Below are 21,718 nucleotides of genomic sequence, written 5' to 3'. Positions count from 1 at the left end.
TATCTTTAAAAGCCTCTTGCCAGTCTTACAACACAAGAAATGTTTTTCTCCAGGGCCTGGGAGCCATCATATTAAAATGTAATCATCAAGGAAGATAGCAATATCTCCCAGTCTCTGTGTAAGTGTGGGAGCCTATATTTCATGGGCACTGATTAGCAAACAAAGATGGCTAATCACAGAGAAAAAACTGTTTGCAAACTCAGGAAATAACTCAATATACTCAACATATGCCATTGATCAACCTCCTCTGTGACCACTTCCAGTACTTTTCCACTAGCTTGTCCCTGCCCTTCAAGACCACCCCCCCCATCATTTTTTTCAACAGCTGAATTCAGATTGAGTTCTGTACTCTCTCCCCATGATAATAGCTTTGAATAAAGCCTTCTTTGCCTATTTAACTTTGATGACATTTTGCTTTGACACCATTTTCTATAATGACCTCTTTATTCCCCCATGTAACTTATTTCTAAAATTTCTGTATAGTAACCCAGAGTAAAATATTAAATCAATATTTTTCCTCACCCTTTTATTCATAGGAAAGAATTCACTTGATGAACTGGGTCAATGTCGTGATCCTCATTACTTAAGAAAAATAACTTCTGAAGGCAACTCTTTCATATTCTAACTCAAAAATGAAAGAAGAGGCAAAAGTTTAAAGTTTATTTGAATCAGTTGATTCTTTAAGTAGACTCAAAAAACAAAATCATATAGTATGGCAAAAAATTACTTTTCCATAATTTTAACTCAAAAATAAAATAATTTTTTCATTTGATAAATTTTATTGAAGATTTTTGAAAACAGTACACTGTTTAATAATGCACTAGATATTTACAAGCCTATTAAACTCACAATTAGTTGAAGATTAAAAAGTAATAAATTTTCACTCTTGAAAATTGAGAAGATATTTGTGATTTTTATGATTTCCCAAAATTTTTGGAAGAAAGGGAAATGTCTGAAGAAAAAAATGTTGATGATTCAATTATTCATTCTTATGAAAAATTAATAGATTGTATGATAGAATTGTATAAAAAAGGAATTTCTTAATTCTGGTCTTATAATTTCCTTCTCCCAGTGGCAGATAAAGATGTTACCCTCTTTGGAGTAATGTCTATGTTAAATGGAATTTTTTGTTTTTTTGATATTGAATTATACGAGCTGTTAATATATTTTGGATATTAACCCCTAATCAGTCGTATCATTTGCAAGTATCTTCTCCCATTCAGTAGGATGTCTTTTCATGTTTTTGATGGTTTTCTTTGCTGTGCAAAAGCTTTTAAGTTTAATGAGGTCCCACTTGTTTATTTTTGCTTTTATCTTCTTTGCTTTAGGAGACATATCCAAAATAATATTGCTATGATTTATGTCGAAGAGTATTCTGCCTATGTTTTCTTCTAAGAGTTTTATGGTTTCTGGTCTTACATTTAGATCTTTAATCCATTTTGAGTTTATTTTTGTATATGGTGTTAGGGAATGATCTCATTTCATTTGTATATAGCTGCCCAGTTTACCCAGCACTACTTATTGAAGAGATTGTCTTTTCTCCATTGTGTATCCTTGCCTCCGTTGTCATAGATTAATTGACCATAAGTATATGGGTTTATTTCTGGTCTTTCTATTCTGTTCACCAATCTATGTGTCTGTTTTTGTGCCAGTGCCAAGAGGCACATGAAAAGATGCTCAACATCACTAATCATCAGGGATATGCAAATCAAAACCACAGTGAGATATCACCTCACACTTGCCAGAATGACTATCATCAAAAAGAACACAAATAACAAGTGTTAGTAAGGATGTAGAAAAAAGGGAACACTTATACACCATTGGTGGGAATGTAAATTGGTACAACCACTGTGGAAAACAGTATGAAGCATTCTCAAAAAGCTAAAACTAGAACTACCATATGACCCAGCAATTTCACTCCTGGTTATATATCAGTAAAAAAGCAAAAATGCTAATTTAAAAAGATACATGCACCCTAATGTTCATAGCAGCATTATTTACAATTGTCAAGATACAGAAGCAACTTAAGTGTCCAGATGACAATTAAGATGAATGATAAAGATGAATTGATAAAGAATATGTAATATATATACATAGATGTTATTATATATACATATATAATGGAATACTACTCAGCCATAAAAAGGAATGAAATGTTGCCATTTGCAGAAACATGAATGGACTTGGGGGATGTTATGCTAAAGGAAATAAGTCAGACAAAGACAAATACTGTATGATATCACTTATATGTGGAATCTAACAAAATGCAACAAACTAGTGATTATAACAAAAAAAAGAGAAGCAGATCACAGATACAGAGAACAAACTAGTGGTTACCCATGGGGAGAGGGAAGGGAGGAGAGAAAATTTGGCAGGAGCTTAAGAGGTACAAACTATTAGGTATTAAACAAGCTACAAGGATATATTGTACAACACAGGGAATATGGTCAATATTTTATAATAACTATAAATGGAATATAATTAAAAATTGTGAATCTCTATATTTTATACCTGTAAATTATATAATACTGTACATCAACTATATGTCAATTAAAAAAAAGAAATTTTAAAAAAGATGTTACTTCAGATCTCCAATTCATGGGGTAAAAAAGAAAAAAGCTCAATGAAAAGAACAAAGCTTATCTATCATTAAAGTGGCAAACGTGATTTTAAACAACTGATTTGGAAAAATTGAGCATTGGCCCTTTCATTACATTAAAAAGAGTTCACTTAAACCAGCAGGAGTTTTTTAAACAGCATGCCCTCCTATTTTATTAAAGTGTGTTTACACATCATTAACTTCTTGAAAAAGAACAAAGGATAGAGAAAATTTTAATGCTTAAAAATTAAGAGCCACTACTCTTCTTTAAAATTATTTTTTAATTGAAGTATAGTCAGTTACAATGTGTCAACTTCTGGTGTACAGCATAAAGTTCCAATCATGCATATGCTCTTAATGTAAATAGAGATTAAAATGAGCAATTGGTCATATAACGCTTCTTAGTATTAAAGTGCGTAAATTTATAGACAGTGCCTTTACCCCTAAGTTTACCTACACATGTTCCTAATATTCTGGCATCAGCAATGAATTTTGGGTCTCTCTGTTTTATCATCAGTGAGCTTGTTTCAGGTAAGTAGAGGCCATCACTTACATAATATTATATTATTGTCATTAGCTGAAAACTATTTTTCTCTCCTGTCTGCCATATATCCCACCAAAACAAAGAAACAAACAAACAAAAACTTGGCCTTTATTTCATTCAATCATTCAACATATATTTATCGAGTACCCACTATGTACAAGGAAGTTTCTTAGTGTAGAATCTATAGCAATAAACAAGAGATAGGATCACCATCCCCTAATGCTTATATTCCACTGATAAGTGATAGTCAAAGTTAAGAAGAAAAGTAGAGCAAGGAAGTGTGGGATGGAGCTGCTATTTTAGCTTTGGTGATCAGTGGAAGCTTTTCTCATCAAGTGGTATTTGAGCAGAGACTTGAATGGAGTGAGGAAGGGAGAGTAATTGGAGAAGAGTGTTCAAGCAGGGGGAATAACAAGTCCTAAAGAAGGGCTTACATAGCACATTTGAGGAACAGCACAGAAGGCAAGTCTTTCTAGAAGCTAATTGTGTAAATTCCCTTTGGCTGCTTTAACAAATTAACAAAATCTTTGTGGTTTGAAACAACAGAAATATATTCTCTCAGATTTCTGGAGGTCAGGAATCTGAAAGCAAGGTATTGGCAGGATTATGCTCCCTCTGTAGTGTCTAGAAATGAATCCTTCATTGCCTTTCCAGCTAAGCATAGTTCAGGGGTTCCCTGACTCTGCCTCTCTCTTCTCAGGGTCTTCTCCTCAGTGTCTGTGTCTGTGTCTTCTTATCTGTCTCTGACAAGAACACTTGTTATTGGATATAGGGCTCCCCCAGATAATCCAGAATGATCTCATCTTAAGATCTGCAAAGATCCTTTTCCAAATGACACATTCCAAGGTTTCTGGGGTAAAGACTTAGAAATATCACTTTGAGGGCACCATTCAACTCATTACTCTTATCTTAACAAAGATATTTTTTAGAGAAGTGACCATAGTTAGCACCAAAAGCAAGCGGACTGCTAGGGGGTTAGCCAAAAATATATGGTAGAACTGTAGGGATTCTGCCCTTGTCTCCAGGCTAGATCTTCCTGCAATTTAAAGACCCCCTTTTCTTTCCAGACACTAAGACTTTCCATAACTGATTTAATGTTTAGAAATATGCTAACCCAATAGTCCATTGGTGCAATCACAGTTTTGCTAAACTGTTGTCTGAAACAATTTGCTGTTGCTAAATCCCAGGGAAAGTATCAGATTCCTTCTTTCGTTTGTAAATTCACATTATTTTGGCCACTTGAGCACATATGCCTGTGTTGATTTATAACATTTTTGTTGCATTTGATTTATTTTCACTACTAGACCTTAGAGTTATTTACATATTCTATATGTCTAATTAGTGTCCTACATTAAAAAAACAAATGAGTCAATATTTATTGAATGCACATGAACTACAGACTTCTAGAAGAGGAAACACAGCATTTTGGTCATCATTCAGGACAAAATTTTTTAAGTAATTATTGATGAAATAAACATCTTTTATTATTTTTCCAGAATTTTCCATCTTTATTGTCCTTTTAGGTTGGATGTTAGGAAGAATTTTTAGGTAACTGTTTGAAGAATTTGCTAGCTCCAAATAGGCTCAAGACAGTGTTCATCCATACTTAAATTTATTTTTAGTTTTTGAATATCAAGATTAAGAAAATGTATTCACATTAACATGACTTATGAAGTTTGACAAACCTCTGTATGTTAAGTACATTTTTTTCTTTCCTAACTGTACAATGACAATTCTTCATTCTTTGAGTCACAATTCAACATTTATGTAATACATAGGTCAATAAACAACATAAAAGCAATTTCATGTGTTTCTTCTTCATCACGCAATTGTCAAAAGTACATTTTGTATTAAGGGACATTCTGTTAGCTGAATACCAGCAATGCCTCACCTGCCCTGGCACTCCCTAACACCTGCTCTTATGTGAATTTGAATTCGTATCTCCAATATTTAAAATTTCCATGTTTTTCCCTTTATTAATTATAAATATTGGTGAAAAGGATAATTAAAAATATTTCATACTAAGTTATGGTTGGAAATGAAATCTCCAACTTCTTTTGAGAAATTTATTTGAGTCATAAATAAGCTCTCATGGCATTGTTTACTCTGCCTTCTGAAGAAAATGGTTCTTTCAACTTTTGACATGATATTAACTAATAGAAAAAAATGTTGCTCTACATTGATTTGCTTAACTCAAATGCAGGCAAGAAAACTCAGACTTCCAAAATTTTATTTTAAGTATATGAAAAATACACATATCTTCATATGATGTATGTGTGGAGAAAGGGGTTAACTTTGGAGAAGAACTGACTTTTTATGGCCCAAATAATGCATCATACTTAGATGATTTCTAAATCAGTTTTCCAGTACTGAATGCAAGATGCATTTTACTTCTTTTTCACACAAAATATTAAGAAAATAGATCCTGAGAGGTTTTTAAAGTATGTTCAAAGACTTTTTAAATGTCTCTACGTAACTCAAGCATTTTGCTGTTGAATTACTACCATGATAGGCAATATATGTAGTTTCCATGAGAGCAAGATATTTTACAAAATGAAGGACTTCTCAGAGTGCCTAAAAACATTCAGGAGTGGCAAATCCTATACAAGATTCTTACTTGCTCCCACTTCATAGCCAGATGTACTCTTGGGGACTTGATTCCTAAGGTCCATCTAGAATAAATTTCATAGAATTGTTGACAATATGCATCCCTGTACAATTTTTTTTTCTATAATAGACCTTCAATTTGATGCCCAGGCTTTTGAATTTCAGGTTTTTTTTTTGATTCTTTTCTGAAAAAATCAAAAGCCAATTAACTAATTCCAGGAAGTGCAAAGCACTGTGTATAATATTCTGTATTCACTTGCTGAACTAGTTTATTTCAAAATTTGTGCACCAGTCTATTTCCATTAAGATAAAAGAAAGACATGTTGGACGTAGGGTAAGAGGTTTCCCAGAATATTGTTTAAGGTGGCTTCCATGGAAATGGTCCCTGGCACTCGGGTAGGCACTAGGGATAAACTCCACTGAGCCAAATAGGCACTAGTCCTATCCTCATCAGGCTTATAGATTATCCTAATAAGTCATTACAAATGGTCATAAGGACTGTAAAGGATGTGGCATTTGATTTGAGATCTGAAAGTTAAATAAGTGAAGAAGAAGAAAAGTTTTCCAAATAAAGGAAGGCATATGTGCAAGGACTCTTCAGTTGGAAGAAACAGTGCATTATTAGAACTAGAAGAAGGAAAGAGTGTCTGTACCTGCCCATTTTACACAATGGCTTCCATCTGAAGAACAAGTAAATGTCTAGCCCTTAACAAAGATGCCAAAGCAATTCAATGGAGAAAGGATGATCGATTTACAAAGGCAATCTGGAACAATTTGGTGACCACTTGCAAATAAACGAACTCAGACACAGAACTTATAGCTTCCAAAAAATGAAAATCAATCATAGATATAAATGCAAAATACAAACCATAAATCTTCTGGAAGAAAAGATAAAAGAAATGCTACATGACCATGTGTTTAGTGATGAGATTTTAGATACAACACCAAAAGCACCATCCATTAAATAAAAAATTGATTAATTAAATCTTATTAAGATTAAAAAATTTGGTTTGTGAAGGTGACATTGTTAAAGGAACAAAAATAGAAGCCATATGCTGAGAGAAAATATTTGTAGATCACATTTCTGATATAGTTCTTGTATCCAAAATATATAATCATCTTAAAATTCCAAAGTCAGAAATGAAGAACTGAGTTGAAAAGTAGACGAAAGATCTGAACAGACACCTGCCAAAAAATAGACAGGCGACAAATTAAGCATATTGGAATTGCTTAACATTATATGTTATTACATAAATGAATGTTAAAACAACAGTGAGAGACCATTACACACCTATTTAGAAAGGCAGAAATTTAAAAATTGGACAGTAGCAAATGTTGACAAAAATGTAGAATAACAGAAACTCATTTCTTATTGTTTGAAATGTAAAATGGTACAGACAATTGGGAAGAGAGTTTGGCAGTTAATTACAAAGCTAAATATAGTATTACCATATGATCTAGCAATAACACTTTCAAGTACTTACACGACTTATTTGAAAACTTATGTCCACACAAAATCCTGAACACAAATATTTATAGTAGCACAATTAAAATTGTGAAAAATCAGAAGCAAGTAAAATGCCCTTCAATAGGTGAATGGATGAATAAACTGCTATAGCCATATAACAGATTTCTATTCAGTGACAAAAAGAATGAGCTTATCAATCTACACAAAAACAATGATGAATCTTAAACGCATAATGTTAAGTGAAAAAAGCCAGTCCAGGAAGTCTGCATACTGTTTGATTCCACTTATGTGACATACTAGAGAAGACAAAACTATGCAGATGGTAAGCAGATCAATTGTTCCTAGGGCTTTCAGGAGGGAGAAGGATTGAATAAGCCAAGTACAGGGCATTTGGGGGATATAACAGTATAATATTCTGTAATCCTATAATGATAGATACAAGACACTACCCATGTGTCAAAAACCCATAGCCCTTTATGGCACAAAAGTAAAACCTAGAATATATAAATTAAAGATAAAAAATTGTTTAAGTTTGGGGGACCCTATAAAGGAATGCAGATTATGACAAAAGAATCTGTAAGACAAATTTATAAGATACCCTAATTGAAGGGAATGAGACAAAAAGGGGAACAATTACCTAAGTAACTTTGAAAATGGGTGAAGACTGTAAAATTGATGGCAAAAGTATTTATACTCTAGTTGGTAAAGTTCTCTCCCATAGGGATAAAGAATAAGAATTCCGAAGTCACTGTATGTGTATATTGGAATTGAATATTTCAGTAAATAGCAGACAATGGGAGTCATGCTTAGACTCACTGTTAGAAAAGAGGCTTGCAGACCAGCAAGGGGAGAAGGTAGAATGATGCCTGTGGTAATGAATTAGAGTTGAAGACATCAGTATGAGCTCATTTTGAGCTTGACATAGATTCAGATGAATACATATAGAAATATTTATTGATTTTTATATGAGTATGGGTTAGTATGCACACTAAGTTTTTGCTCTGCCACCTGAGAGGGTCTAGAAACAATACCTCAGTAGCAACAAGCACATCTCACACCCAAATCTTTTTTCTAATATCATTTTCCAAAAAAAAAGGCAAGGGTCCTTGAAGAAAAGGCTGATTCTACTGCTGGAGCAATAAATACATCAAATGAGCCTGGAACACTATACAGAGTCTGAAAATAAGGAGGTACTCAACAAATTACAGTGATGGATCAAGTTGTCAAAGGGACGCAGGAACCAAATGAAAAAGCTCCCATTAGCCAAAGTGGAACAATTTGAGCAAAAAAATATATAAGAGTAATAAATTATAAATTATAAACCAGCATATAAATCCATACTTATATAAATGAGTAATTGAATAAATAAATTAAGAGAGTAAACAAATCTTCCATGCAGAAGAATTCCAAACAATTTTTGTAGATATCCTGTTCTCGTGGAGGTGGAACATAACTACTCACCCCTTAAGTGTGGCCTATGCATAGTGAGTTCTCCCCAAAGAGCACAATATGAGAAGGAAGAAAAGAAACATTGCAGACACCTGTCAAGCACCATTTAAACCATGCAATTAAGGTTAACATCAACAGTGATAAGTCATGTTGATAATCTGTACCCTTGAAGTGATGTGATGAGAATGACATGACCTCTGTGGCCATCCACACAAAACCATATAACTGTATTGTAATCATGAGAAAGACATCGAACAAATTCCAACAGAGGGACATTCTACAAAATACCTGACTAGTATGCTTCAAAACTGTCAAGGTCGTCAAAAACAAGAAAACTTAGAAACTGCCACAACCGAGAGGAGACTAAGGGAGTCGTGATGATGATGATATGCAATATAGTATCATTAGGTAAAAATGGCAGAACTCTAACTAAAGCATGGGCTTTAGTTAATAATCACGTGTCATTATCATTTCATTTGTTGTGATAAATATATCACAGTAATATGAGATGTTAATATCATGGGGAACGGGGTTTGAGGTATAAAGAATGTCTCTGTACCTTTATTATAAATTTTCTGTAGTGCTAAAACTTTTAAAATAACAAATTGTATTAATAAATAAAACTGTGATTATGCTTCAATTATGCTTCAATAAAGCTGTTTAAAACACAGAATAAAATTCCAGGAGTACTAGAAAATAGTTATCATTTCTAATCCATCGAATATCCAGAAATTTCTAAAAACATATTTGATCCTAAAACAAACAAACAAGCAAACTAACCTGTTCTCCATGACAAAGCCTCAATTATTTTCAAGGAAAACTGTATTGGAAATCTCAACAGAGAATCACAGCAATATTTTTTTCAGGATGACTAAATAATATTTCAACACCTCTAGTCGTGCATATTCATAATTATTTCTTCAATCTGACCTGTAAGGGTAAATTTTAAATGCAAATGTCACGACTTGCTGATAAAGCGTGCATAGTTCAAGCTCTTCAGTTATCAAATAAGTGCATTTTATTTTTGGGTAAGTACTAAGTATGTTGCACCAAATTATCTTTAGACATCTAAAGTGGTGACCCCAGAGATGACTTCATTAGTTAAAGACTCCTATAATCAATTCAAAGGATTATTTTTCCCACTATGAGTAAATGAAAAATGCTTACTTGTCCTTTACCCAGGGAAAATAAACTGAGGTACAAAGGTTGATTCACAATAATTCAATTTTCATTCAGTTTTCTAACTGTGTTGACAGAATTGAAGAGGCCAAATTACTTGTCACATCACAGTGATCCAGTTGGGATTTCATCTAATGAGGGGTGAAGCCCTCTCAAAGATTTCTGAGCAACTGCAAGATGGCAGTGAGAAGGCTGGAAAATTATCCTTTTCATTTAATGGTACATTTTATGGTCCTCTAATAAAGCATGTCTACTGGAAGCTTCCCTACAAATTTATTAGGTTCACTACTTTCTAAGGGAAATTTTTGATTCTTTAAACATTTAAACATTGAAATATCTAGAAGAGGCCCTCATTGAACTGCAACGAACTTTTGAGTTGGGAAATCACCAATGAAATGGATTCCATATTCTTTGCAGCCAAATTCAACTACCTGAACAAACATCTACTAGCCACTTTCAAATGAAAAGTCCTTTGCTAGGGAGGAACTATGTGCCTGTTTGAACTAAGAAATCAACAAACAAGATATACAGATGGCAACTAAGCACATGAAAAGATGCTCCACGTCATATGTCATCAGGGAACCACAATTTAAAATAACAATAAGGTACCACTGTGCACCCATTAGAATGGCCAAAATCCATGACACTGACAATAACAAATGCCAATGGGGATGTGGAGCAACAGTAACTTTCATGTGTTTCTGGTGGGAATGCAAAATGGTCCAGCCACTTCAGAAGACAGTTTGGTGCTTCTTACAAAACTAAACATACTTTTACTCTACAATCTCGCAACCTCACTCTGTTATTTAACCAAAAGAATTAAAATCTCATCTCTACATAACAACCTGCACACATGTTTACAGTAGCTTTATTTATAATGCCAAAACCCAGAAGCCATCATGTCCTTTAAGAAGTGAATGGATAATAAACTTAGGTACATCCAGACAATGGAATATTATTCAGAGATGAGCCATCAGGCCATGTAAAGACATGGAGGAAACTTAAATGCATATTACTAAGTGAAAGAAATCAATCTGAAAAGGCTATGCACTGTATGATTCCAACTATATGACATTCTGGAACAGGAAAAACCTATGGAGACTAAAACTTTCAGTGGTTGCCAGGGGGTAGTGGGGAAGAAGGGATAAATTGGTGGAGCACAGAGGATTTTGGAGGCAGTGAAGCAACTTTGTATGCTACTATAATGGTGGATACATGTCATGATGCATTTATCTAACTCCACAGAATGTACAACATGAAGAATGAATCCTAATTCAAACTATGGACTTGAGGTAATTATGATGTGTCACCGTAAAGCTGATTTTTAAAAAAGAAAAAGAAAAAAGCACATACGAATTTTTGCTGTGGTTATTTGGGTTAATTGACTCTTTGGTTTGGACAACCCAAGAACTAATGATTCAATCTCTATCACATTGTTGATAAAAATTCCAAAAACTTTCTCCTTTTCTTTCGACAATGGTCCATATTGTTTTTGGTGCCATAAATCCTCTCAACCTCTTGATGAAATTATGATTTCTTTTTCAGAATAATGTTTGAAAGTCATAAAGTTAAAAAAGCAAACCAATTATGTTGATGTAGTCATCAAAATATTTTTAAAAGAAATTTGTTACAGTAATAAATATGCTATTTTATTAAAACATGAAATAATAACATTTAGCAACAGATATAATAGCTACTATAATTTTAACGTAATGAGTATAAATATAATTTAAATATAGCTGCAAAACTATAATTTAATATGAAAGGATATGTGATTTCTAATAATAAAATAACAGATACTTCTTATGCTATATTGTTTTATTTTCCCTAGATTCATAATTGAAGAGGGTGATAGATTTCAATTGCACCGCCCTTCATTTATTTCCTATGACAGAGCAAACTCTTTACCAAGAAAACTTGTCCTCATTGTTCATCATGCTTTGAGAGTCTTTCTCTTTGAGGGCCAATAGAATTGATTCCTTCTTGCCCTTTGCATCTGAGCTTCAGCTTGTCTTCCTCCGAGAGCCTTTCCTTGACCCCCAAATCCAAGGCAGCAATTCAGCTGGTTACTTCCTATGAGTGACCTGCTTGAAATCCTCTGCCTCGCACCTACTCTCCTGACTCCTCAGTGGATTTTGTCCTTCTCTTTCACTTCTGTATCTCCAGGACCTAATGTTTCCTGGCATGCAGTAGTAACTCAATCAACATTCGTTGAGTGAATAAATGGAAGATATCTTCCCATTTGTGCCTGACAGTTCACAGCTGCTTCCTAATCTTAACCATGTGATAATCCAAGAAGGCTAATGTGCAGTGGGAGGAAAAGAGGGAGGAAATCCCCATGCCACCATCATGCTTTCCAGCGGGAAACACCTTTTTAGACCCACGTATTCCTACACTTCTTTGTCCTTTTCTCCAGCTTATGTCCAAACAATTATATACTAAAAATAGAAACACTGTGCAATCCACATGAACATTTATAGTGTTTTCTTTCTTCCATTTGGCTTTTCCTCAAGGGCTTAAAAATATCACGTCAAGACATGTACAAACTTTCAAACTTTTTGACACCATGATTCTTTTATAAAATTAAAGAAATAATGGTTAATATCTTAAAAAACTTTCTGTATATATATGATCATGATACTGTGACTGATACTAGGGGGGAAAAGGGAAAATGAATCTAGGTAACAATTTGGAAAAGGTTAAATAAATAAAGAATATGTGCAGGCAGCCATTAAAATTTCTATAAAATATTTTCAATGAATAATTATACTTGTGAGTTTGAAAAAGTATGTAAAAATGTTGTATATAAGAGAATGACATTATCTATCCATTTATCAGCCATTTTTCATGTATTCATTGATTAACCTACAGACTACTCGAAACTAATAAGCACATATAACTACAAAGAAATAAAACCACAATTTTAATTATATTTGGTTGCCTTTATCTTCCATTTTTCCTTCTTAGAATCTTTTGAATTTTCTGAGTCTACATTATTCTATAATGTGAAAATATATTTAAGTCAGAGGCAGTGCTAAGATGTTTATGGGTCACATCCTTTTTCCTGCTCCATGATTACTGTCATCTTGTTCTGAGATAGTGTGGCCAGAAAGAGATAATAGAAGTCTTGATTTTACATATTAATTTATACATGGAATTGTTTGGATGAAACCCCTGAAAAAGACAGAGGGTGGCTCTGAGTGGCCAAAAGATGACATCAAAGCAGCTGCTTCCCCATATGTATTAAAACTAAAAAGTGTGCCCACAAGATTCTAGGACAAGTGTGACGCATGCTTTTATACCTCAAAATTCCTACACCCTCTTTCTTATATCTATTTCCCTCACTCTTTAAAACTTCAGTTCTTAAAATTGTAGAAAACTTCTTTTTCTATCCTTTAGTCTATGCATTTAAATGACAGAATTAAAAGTTACCAGAAGTGAAACTGAGCAATGCCAAAAGCCTGGCCTCTGGTCATTTCTGTGTCTGCTCTTGAGCTCAGCTCCAATCATGAGCACTGAGACACTCCTTTTGAAGATACCTTTTATTTAAGGTAGGTTTAGAATTATTAACTCCTGATAATTCCTAACTGGGAAATGGAAAGATGTGAAACTTAATTCACTTCAGTTAGTACTAAACTGTGGTGGGAAAATATTGTCTATACCTGAAATGACATATAATTATAGATTTTATTTCTGTCTCTAAAACTGTCCTCAATCACTGGCAAATGGAAAACGTCAAACTGAGTGAAAGATTTACACACAAAACCTAAAAAGCTACAGCTCAGGTGTTTGGGAGAACATATCACAAAGTATCTTCCACTAGAAGCAAAGAAAGAGGAGCTTTAGTTGGTGAGATCAGATCAGTAGACCCCAGTGTGGGCTCTACCTTTAAGTCACAGAAGACATTTTTTTAAAAACAGATAATTGGGTTATATCAAGTCTACCATATCATCGGTATTCAAAAGATAAAACCTTAAAATATTTGACTTTTTTTTTTAATCTCCAGAGATGATTCTGATACTGTCCATTCACAGACTGGTACTTGAGGACTGCTAAAGTAGAGGATCTTAAACAATCCATCGTTTCCTTGTTCATTCATTTACTTATTCAGTTATTCAGTGTTTATTGAGAAACAAATAAGTGTTTAAGTCACTAGAAATTCAAAGAGGAAAAGATCAGCAGTGGCCCTGTTCTCCCCTGCACCATGCATCTCACACTCTGCCCTAAAACATTCTCTGATGTGCAGGAACCAACCCAGCACAGCCTGGAACTGTGGAGAAACCATCAACAACGGGGGCAGCAGCTCATGGATAAACGATCCAGCTCCTGTCCTTTACGATGAAGATTCTAGGAGTAGTGGAGTCCCCACTGCCCACTACAGTAACCTCCATAACACATCCTCATATTGGCTTATCTTCCTTCCTTGTCGCACTCTCTCTGCTTCCCCACTTCAGCATCCTGGGAATGTCTCCCAGATAGACCGAACCCAAGAAGTTATCTCAAGTGCTGCTTTTTGGAAGAATACAGACCAAGGCAAAATTGAAAAGTAAGCTTCCCTTCTTCTATTCAGGTCCTTCAGGAAGACACCACGATATGACTAGATGGTAAAGGGATATCTTGGGGAAAATACCTATGATATAAAGGGGGCTGACACACTGTGGTAGCAGTCTAACTCCTGTGATGAAGATTGAGTCAGAAAAGTCTTAGACTGATGTGCATGTCTAAGAACATTGTGACAAAGTCAATAAGGAGTCCTTGAGCCAAGGTTGCAGTCAAAAGAGCCTTACATCTCCCAGGAATAGGCCTGCATTACTATCTCTTCCTGCCAGTCCTGGAGAAGCAGTAGTCAGTGGGAAATGCAGCCTTGGTGCAAACTCACTGATGAATTTTAGAGAAAGAGTTTGAAAGGTTAAATAGGTAGGTAGGTAGGTAAATAGAGAGAGAGAGAGAGAGACAGACAGACAGACAGACAGACAGGCAGGCAGGCAGATAGAGAAAGGGGTTTATTGTAAGGAATCACTTTACATGATATGGAGGCTGAGAAGCCCCAAGAGCTGCAGTCAGCAAGCTGGAGACTCAGGAGAGTCACTGATGTAGTTCTAGCTTGAGTCAAAAGTCTAAGAACCAGGACAGCTTTCTTAAGTTCCAGTCTGAAAACCAGCAGGCTCAAGACCCTAGAAGAACCAGTGTTTCCATTTGAGTCCAAAGGCAGGAAAAGATGAATGTCTCATCTCAGTCAGTCAGGTCTTCCATTGATTGACGAGGCCCCACTCACATCAAGTAGGGCAATTTTCTTTACTCAGTCTCTGCTCTTACCCAGAAACATCTTCACAGACACACCTCAAATAATGTTTAACTAAATGTCTGGGTACTCGATGGCCCAGTCAAGTTGATATACAAAATTAAGCATCATACATATCTAGATTTAATTTGCCCTTCTACTTCTGTAGAATCTAGATGAATCCAGGAGAGTGATGACAGAATGTAGATTAGTGTAGGCTTAACTAAGTAGAAGTCCTTGTTGCATCCATTGCATGAATCTGATGTCATTGCTAGAGTATAAACCTTTTGAGAAACAGCTCTTGGTGCATAACTGGGCCCTGATTAAGAGAGAACACTTGGCCATGGGCACTATGTGCAGGAAATTCATTTATCACTCTGCCCCTACTCTAATAGGGTGACTGTGATGATGCTTTGGTTCTCTGGGTATCAGCTCAGACACCAGGTCTAATAGTCTTTGGAATGTCTGGATATTCTTATTCCTCCAGGAAAAGTCACTTAAGTAAATATGCATAGGTTCCTTTGAGGAAGAATTGGGGAAATCATCACAGAACACATTTGCCATGGTATTTCATGTTGTTTTCTCTTAGTGAACCAATCACCTCTTCTCTCAGTGGGTTCTGGATTTGAAAATGAACTTAGTTCTGGGGTCTAAGCAAGAGATTGTGACTTCTTACCATCTTCAGTCTCCTTTTCTTTCATCCTTACATCCTTTTAATTGTTCACATTAACCTTAAAAAAGTACTTGCCAGTCTACTCTTTTTTGTAGGGACACCATGTTCTATTAGCCATCTCCACAACCCTATGCGGGCCAAGCAAAGCCCACTGGATGTCCCTTCAACCTTGTTGCCGTCAAAGAAATTGTTAGGCAATTATGCACCAACATTTAACCTCTATTAATTTGAAGCCTCATCATCTCCATGGATAGTAATGAGCTCAAGCCTAGAACTGCTTCCTCTACCATCAGCCCTGACCTGCAGAGCCACCTCTGAACTTCTCAGTGCTGCTGATACCCTTCTTATACCAGATCATTTCTGATAGGTTTGGGAAACAGCTTGTCGTGTCCTCTGAGCCTTTCCATGGTACACAACCCTCTGGGGGATTTTCTTTTTTTTAATTTTATTTATTTTTTAAAACATTTTTATTGATTTATAATCATTTTACAATGTTGTGTCAAATTCCAGTGTTCAGCATAATTTTTCAGTTATACATGAACATATATATATATTCATTATCACATTTTTTTCTCTGTGAGCTACCATAAGATCTTGTGTATATTTCCCTGCGCTATACAGTATAATCTTGTTTATCTGTTCTACAATTTTGAAATCCCATCTATCCCTTCCCACCCTCTGGGATTTTCTTAATTTACATAATGTATCATTCCTCCCTACCCACTTCCCTCAATCTTGGTATTCCTTCACTACCATCTTCCAGGGCAACTCAGGCATTCTGCTTTGCTCAACATTAGCCCAGTCTTTCTTCATCCCTCTAAGAGCCATCTTAGCATTGTGTTTGCCACATTCCTGGAGATCCTTGCCAGAGTTTCAAGTATTGTACCCTGAGAAGGTAACCTCAAGACAATAAATTATTGCTTATCCAGTTTTCCATTCTGCCCCTTTCACCCAAATATATTTAAAGGGATACTCTTCTGGCTCCTGTTAAGCAAGCAAAGGCTATGCAACAGTTATATTGCCAGGGTTCAAATCTTAGCTCCATTTACTTAGTTGTGCATTGGGTGAGTTACTTAATTTTCCTATGTCTCAAGTTCCTCATATGCAAAATGAAGATGATAATGTCAGTACCTGTCTCAGCTACTAAATATCATAATATATGTACAGTTCCTAGTGCTAAGCCTGCACACAGTAAATACTGAAGAAATATTCAATGCTGGCAGTGTTGTGGTTCCCATATAAAGGATGGGGTCTTTATATGATAGGGCTGCCTTTTTTGCCTACCGTGATGAGGTACTGGGAACTGAAATGACCCTGGTTACTTCAAGCACTTCTCTGAAATACCACAGAATAAGCTACTAATGACCTCCTTCTAAGAACTCTGTGTTGGTTATTATATATTTTAAAAAGCTGATATTTGTAATTTGCGGCAACTTTTCAAAATACGACAGAGTGGCACTGCTAGAGTGGTGTCTCTTAGCTTTCAACCCTGTGTATCCAACTCTCATTGTAGGGGAGTGTGATGCATTTTAGAAGCTTCTGTCAGCTTTCTTTGAGAGTTAAGCATTCTCACTTGATTCTGAGGCTGCAAACCATGAACTGTCTGTCTCTTTTAGTTCATGACCAACTGACCTTTCCCATGCAACAGGGCTTTCCGGCTCTGTGTCTTCAAAGATTAGGCTGAGAACTTGGGCAAGATAGATCTGTCAGGAAAAAAGGTACAGATTGCATGTGAAATGACATAGCCCAAGAGCAGAGAATGTCAGGGAAAAAATTATGTACTTCTCCAGGGCACCAGAAGAGGGCACACATATGAATAGGATTTAACTAAGCATTACGAATGAAGCTGCAAGGAGGTGGGTGTAGGAAACACACAAAGGTGCACCAAAGCACACCTCAAACCACTTCTAGTAGGACCTTTTCATTGATGGATACAATGGGACCAGCCAAACTGGTCTGGAGCAAAGTCGTGAGACAAAAGGATGGTGAAGACAGTGAGTCTTCTGGGAGATACTGGGAGAGACTTACAATGAATATACTAATAAAATGAACTGTGAGTGTTTCCGAATTACTTTGGAGGATTTATGTTGGCTACATTAAGCCTCCCAACGGCTCTACACTCAACAGATAACTGTTCCCTCAACAAACATCCGAGGGCTTACCTCACACACTCTACTGAGGAGCAACTGGTGACTTTTACATGATTTTGAATCTCAAGTCCACTGTTTACTAGGTGTGTGACTTGATTTCTCTGTGTTTCTGCTCTTTCATCTCTAAAAACATAATCATCCATCATAGTAATGGTAGTGAAGACTGAGTGACCTAATGTATGTTAAATGTCTAACATTTTTGAGAAGTTGAAATTTTCATTTCTTATAAAGGAAGAAAAATTATCATTAGGGATTGTCAGAGAAAGCTGTCAGAAGTTGGAAGTTCTTTTCTTTAAAGAAGTCCCCATAAAGATAGTACTTTGCACACATAGCACTAGATACAAGTTTTTTTTAATTAGCATTCTGAAATGTACTTTTTAATATTTTATTACTTAATATATGTGAGGGGAAATTCTTCCTCAAACTGTATTGCCCAAAATTTAGGAACTGAGAAACGGCTATAGAGAAAACTTGGACGGACACTGAAGACAGAAGGAATAAGCCAGAAAGCTAAGGAGCATCTCATAACTCAGTCTGGTCATGGTCCATGACTTTTAATGGTACTTTGCAAGAAGAAGCATCACACATTTTCCTGCACTGGGCACCCTGCCAGGCCATTGAGAGCATCTGTGCATTTATGTGTAGGACTAAACCAAGAAGATCCTCCCAGGAGCTGGGAGGTAATGTGGTACTGCTGGCTCCTTGGCTCTTGGAAGGTGATCCACTGTCTCAGGACCTCCTCGTGGTCCAGCTTATGCACAGTAGGTCTGAAAGTGCCCTGGGAGCCAGCTGTGTCTTTAAAAGGTAGGTCCAGTCAATGTTTATTAAAGGACTGAAAATACCTCTATCTGCTGGAGGCCGCTCAAGGCTCTCTTCACACTGTTACCATATCTTTAGGGAAGACAGAAAGTTATTTTTAAATTGGACCTTGAGATGGAAGACACTCTGGCAGGCCTTGCTGTTCCATTTAGCTGTGCTTTTTTGATGAGAAAAATTGTCATCACCTCTGACCAAAAAGTTAAAATTGTATCTTCAGTGAAATGAGGAGCAAATTGAAATGTTTTCCTAACTATTCTATGAAAATTTCAACTTATTTATCATCCAATGGGATGCATTGGTTTATATTTTATTTGGGGATCTAGGATTTTTCTCACAATCTCATTATTAACAATTAGAAGGAAAAGATCACCGCCTTTCTCATAACATCCCCACAGTTTTGCAAGAAAGTATAATAAGGCTGCCCCATTTCTTTCTATTTTTCTTCCTAGATATTTCTTTCAGAGCTCTAATTAGAAAAACAACTCTGCACTGGTTGTCAAATTCATGCTTTCATTAATGCCTTTACTCAGTTAATAACTATTTATTGAGTACGGATCCTTTTTCATAGGAGATGATCATGCAAACCACTCTTGATTTCTATGTTTGTATGCTGACATGAGTGCTTATGCGGGAGGCAAGAAAACACATGTGCATGATAAGGCAAACCATCATAGTTTTCAACTGTTTTTGTAATACGTCCCTCCAGCAAGGTCATTTATCATTTATTCAACAAATATGATTGAATATCTACAGAGTTCCAGATACTGTTTTAGGCATAGGGGTTGCAGTAATAGGTAAAAGCAGAGTCCTTGTTCTTATTTTGATGGAGGATGGAGACAAACATAACTGAATAACAAAATACAGCACAATAGATTGGACGATGGAAATGCTAAGAAGAAATCAGGATGAGGGGATAAAGGATCATGGCTGATTAGAGAAGGTGACAAAGCTAAAGTGACATAGACTGGAGTGCTGAATGGAATGAGATCCTCATCCAATCTCCAGCAATTATTCCTGAGGAGGGAGAAGCAAGGTTCACCGCACTTCTGTCTGAGTTCTCAGGGAATTCATATGAGCAATGGGTCCAACTGTTACATGGCAATCTTTCGCACAAGGGTCTCCTCTTCCACCCAAGAGGGGAATGTAAATTCTGCGCAGGGACGAACTACTGATGCTAGTCAGAGAAGCCAGCCCTGGCCAGCCTGCTGAGCCGAATGGGGGCAGAGTGCAGCTGCGCAGGCTTCTCAGAGGGCAGTCATTCTCAAGAATTTCTGGTCTTTTCCAAACACAGCCTAAACTCATTTATTATCTCAGTCTCCTGAGTCAAAGCTGTGAGAAGCAAACATGTCAAGATAGCAATGGAACAAGATAATGGGTGTAAAATGACAAGAAACAGGTAACATCTTCCTGAACGATTCTCAGTATTGTCACAAAGAAAAAGAAAATCTCTTCAGCATGGAAAAGGCAACTAAAACTGTAGTCCGGCATCATTGAAATGACTTGTTAATTTGCCTGGGTAAAAGTTCTGGCCAGTTACTGGCAGAAATCATACCCAACTAACATATTAGCAGGGCTGGGTTCGGGGGATGCAGTGAATTAAAGCAATAGGAGCTTTTAAGTGACATACTTTGGTTAATGATTAGCTGGGAGGTACCTCAATTTACATAATCATAATCTTTATTTTAAACTAGGACAAAAACAGACTGTTAACAGAATATCAATGTTCTGTTCTAAAGTATAAATTATTTTATACAGGATGTATATTTTATACAGGGCTATTGATTGATCTTCAGAAAATACCAAATTATAGTTTTAATTCCTTTAGTGAGTTTGAGGGGCAATACTTGCATATTTCATGCATACAGGAACAAAATAATTCTCATCCCAACAAAGCAGAACCCATCATAACAAGCCAGGCTGATGAAGATGGTCACACTTTATTGCAGGCATTCTCAGATGTTCCTGTCATTTTTGTTTAGCTAAACGATGGCTTGACTATATCTCCTCATTTGTTTTCAAATTCAATAAGAAAACTGAGTATCAAAAAAAGTTAACTTGAAGAATCTCTAACAGTGAAAGAAATTCTAATAAATAACTTTTATTCAACTATTTCCAGGCGAAAGAGTTTTTCCATCCCTAGGATTCTGTGCTGTTCTTTTTTCCTTTGAAATTCTCTCAATTTTTCAAAATTTCTGCTATAAATACCTATTTATTTTCTTATTTTAAAAGTTTATATTAAAAATAACAAAATTCTTCCATAAAGTGATTTAAATCTGTTTCCAGTTAAATTCCTTCTGCTGGTTCAGGTTCAAACCCACAGATCTATAGGTAATTCTTCTCTGATTGACAGCTAGGCCACTTAAACATTTGAAGAGAATTCTCTTTTTTCTCAAGTTTCCTCTGACTGATGATGGTTTATTAATCAGAAAATTTTTGATAACATAATTAGCACCTACTAATGATTGCCCTTGCAATTGACATAACAACTTTAAAAATAGGTAGTGAAGAATACTGGCCCCACTTCTTATGAGAAAATCAAAGCATTAAGATAGTAAATTAGGTTCCAAATCTAGGTGGTCTGAGCCCCAAATGTAGGCTTTTAACCTCTGCCATCTGCCGTTTTCAAGTGATTCTTCCCCCTAATTTCTGGCTTTGCATCACTGCCAGATAAGATACCTACATGGTTGCTTTCCTTCTCATCTTGCTTCTCCAGTAACCTCCTCTTAGAACTGGTTTAGTGCCCATCCACTGCTCCATGACTTTTCTACAAAAATACAAACATGTTAGGCTACCCTGAAAAGGAGGCCTTGTTGTAATATCTGTCCACTTTGATTTAGGAATTAAATGTATTTTGCATAAGATAAAGGACACCCCATCTTGCTAAACCTAGATTCAGTCAGAGCTCCTTGTTACAACATTGTAACATTTAAATCTGTACCAGCTGATGTG

At 35.8% G+C, this 21,718-nt stretch overlaps 1 long non-coding RNA gene across 1 annotated transcript; it reads right to left on the bottom strand.

Moving 5' to 3' along the window:
* Positions 1–536: 536 nt before the first annotated feature.
* Positions 537–21,532, bottom strand: LOC140689774 (uncharacterized). Its single transcript, XR_012064883.1, has 3 exons — positions 21,450–21,532; positions 17,433–17,503; positions 537–621 (listed from the first exon to the last, which is right to left on the bottom strand). It is a non-coding gene; the product is annotated as an uncharacterized lncRNA (long non-coding RNA).
* Positions 21,533–21,718: the final 186 nt, after the last annotated feature.

The sequence above is a fragment of the Vicugna pacos genome, chromosome 3 (assembly GCF_048564905.1).
Source record: "Vicugna pacos chromosome 3, VicPac4, whole genome shotgun sequence".
NCBI classification, from domain to species: domain Eukaryota; kingdom Metazoa; phylum Chordata; class Mammalia; order Artiodactyla; family Camelidae; genus Vicugna; species Vicugna pacos.
The sequence above is the reverse complement of the archived record's forward strand: the minus strand, read 5'-3'. Positions and strand labels throughout refer to the sequence as shown.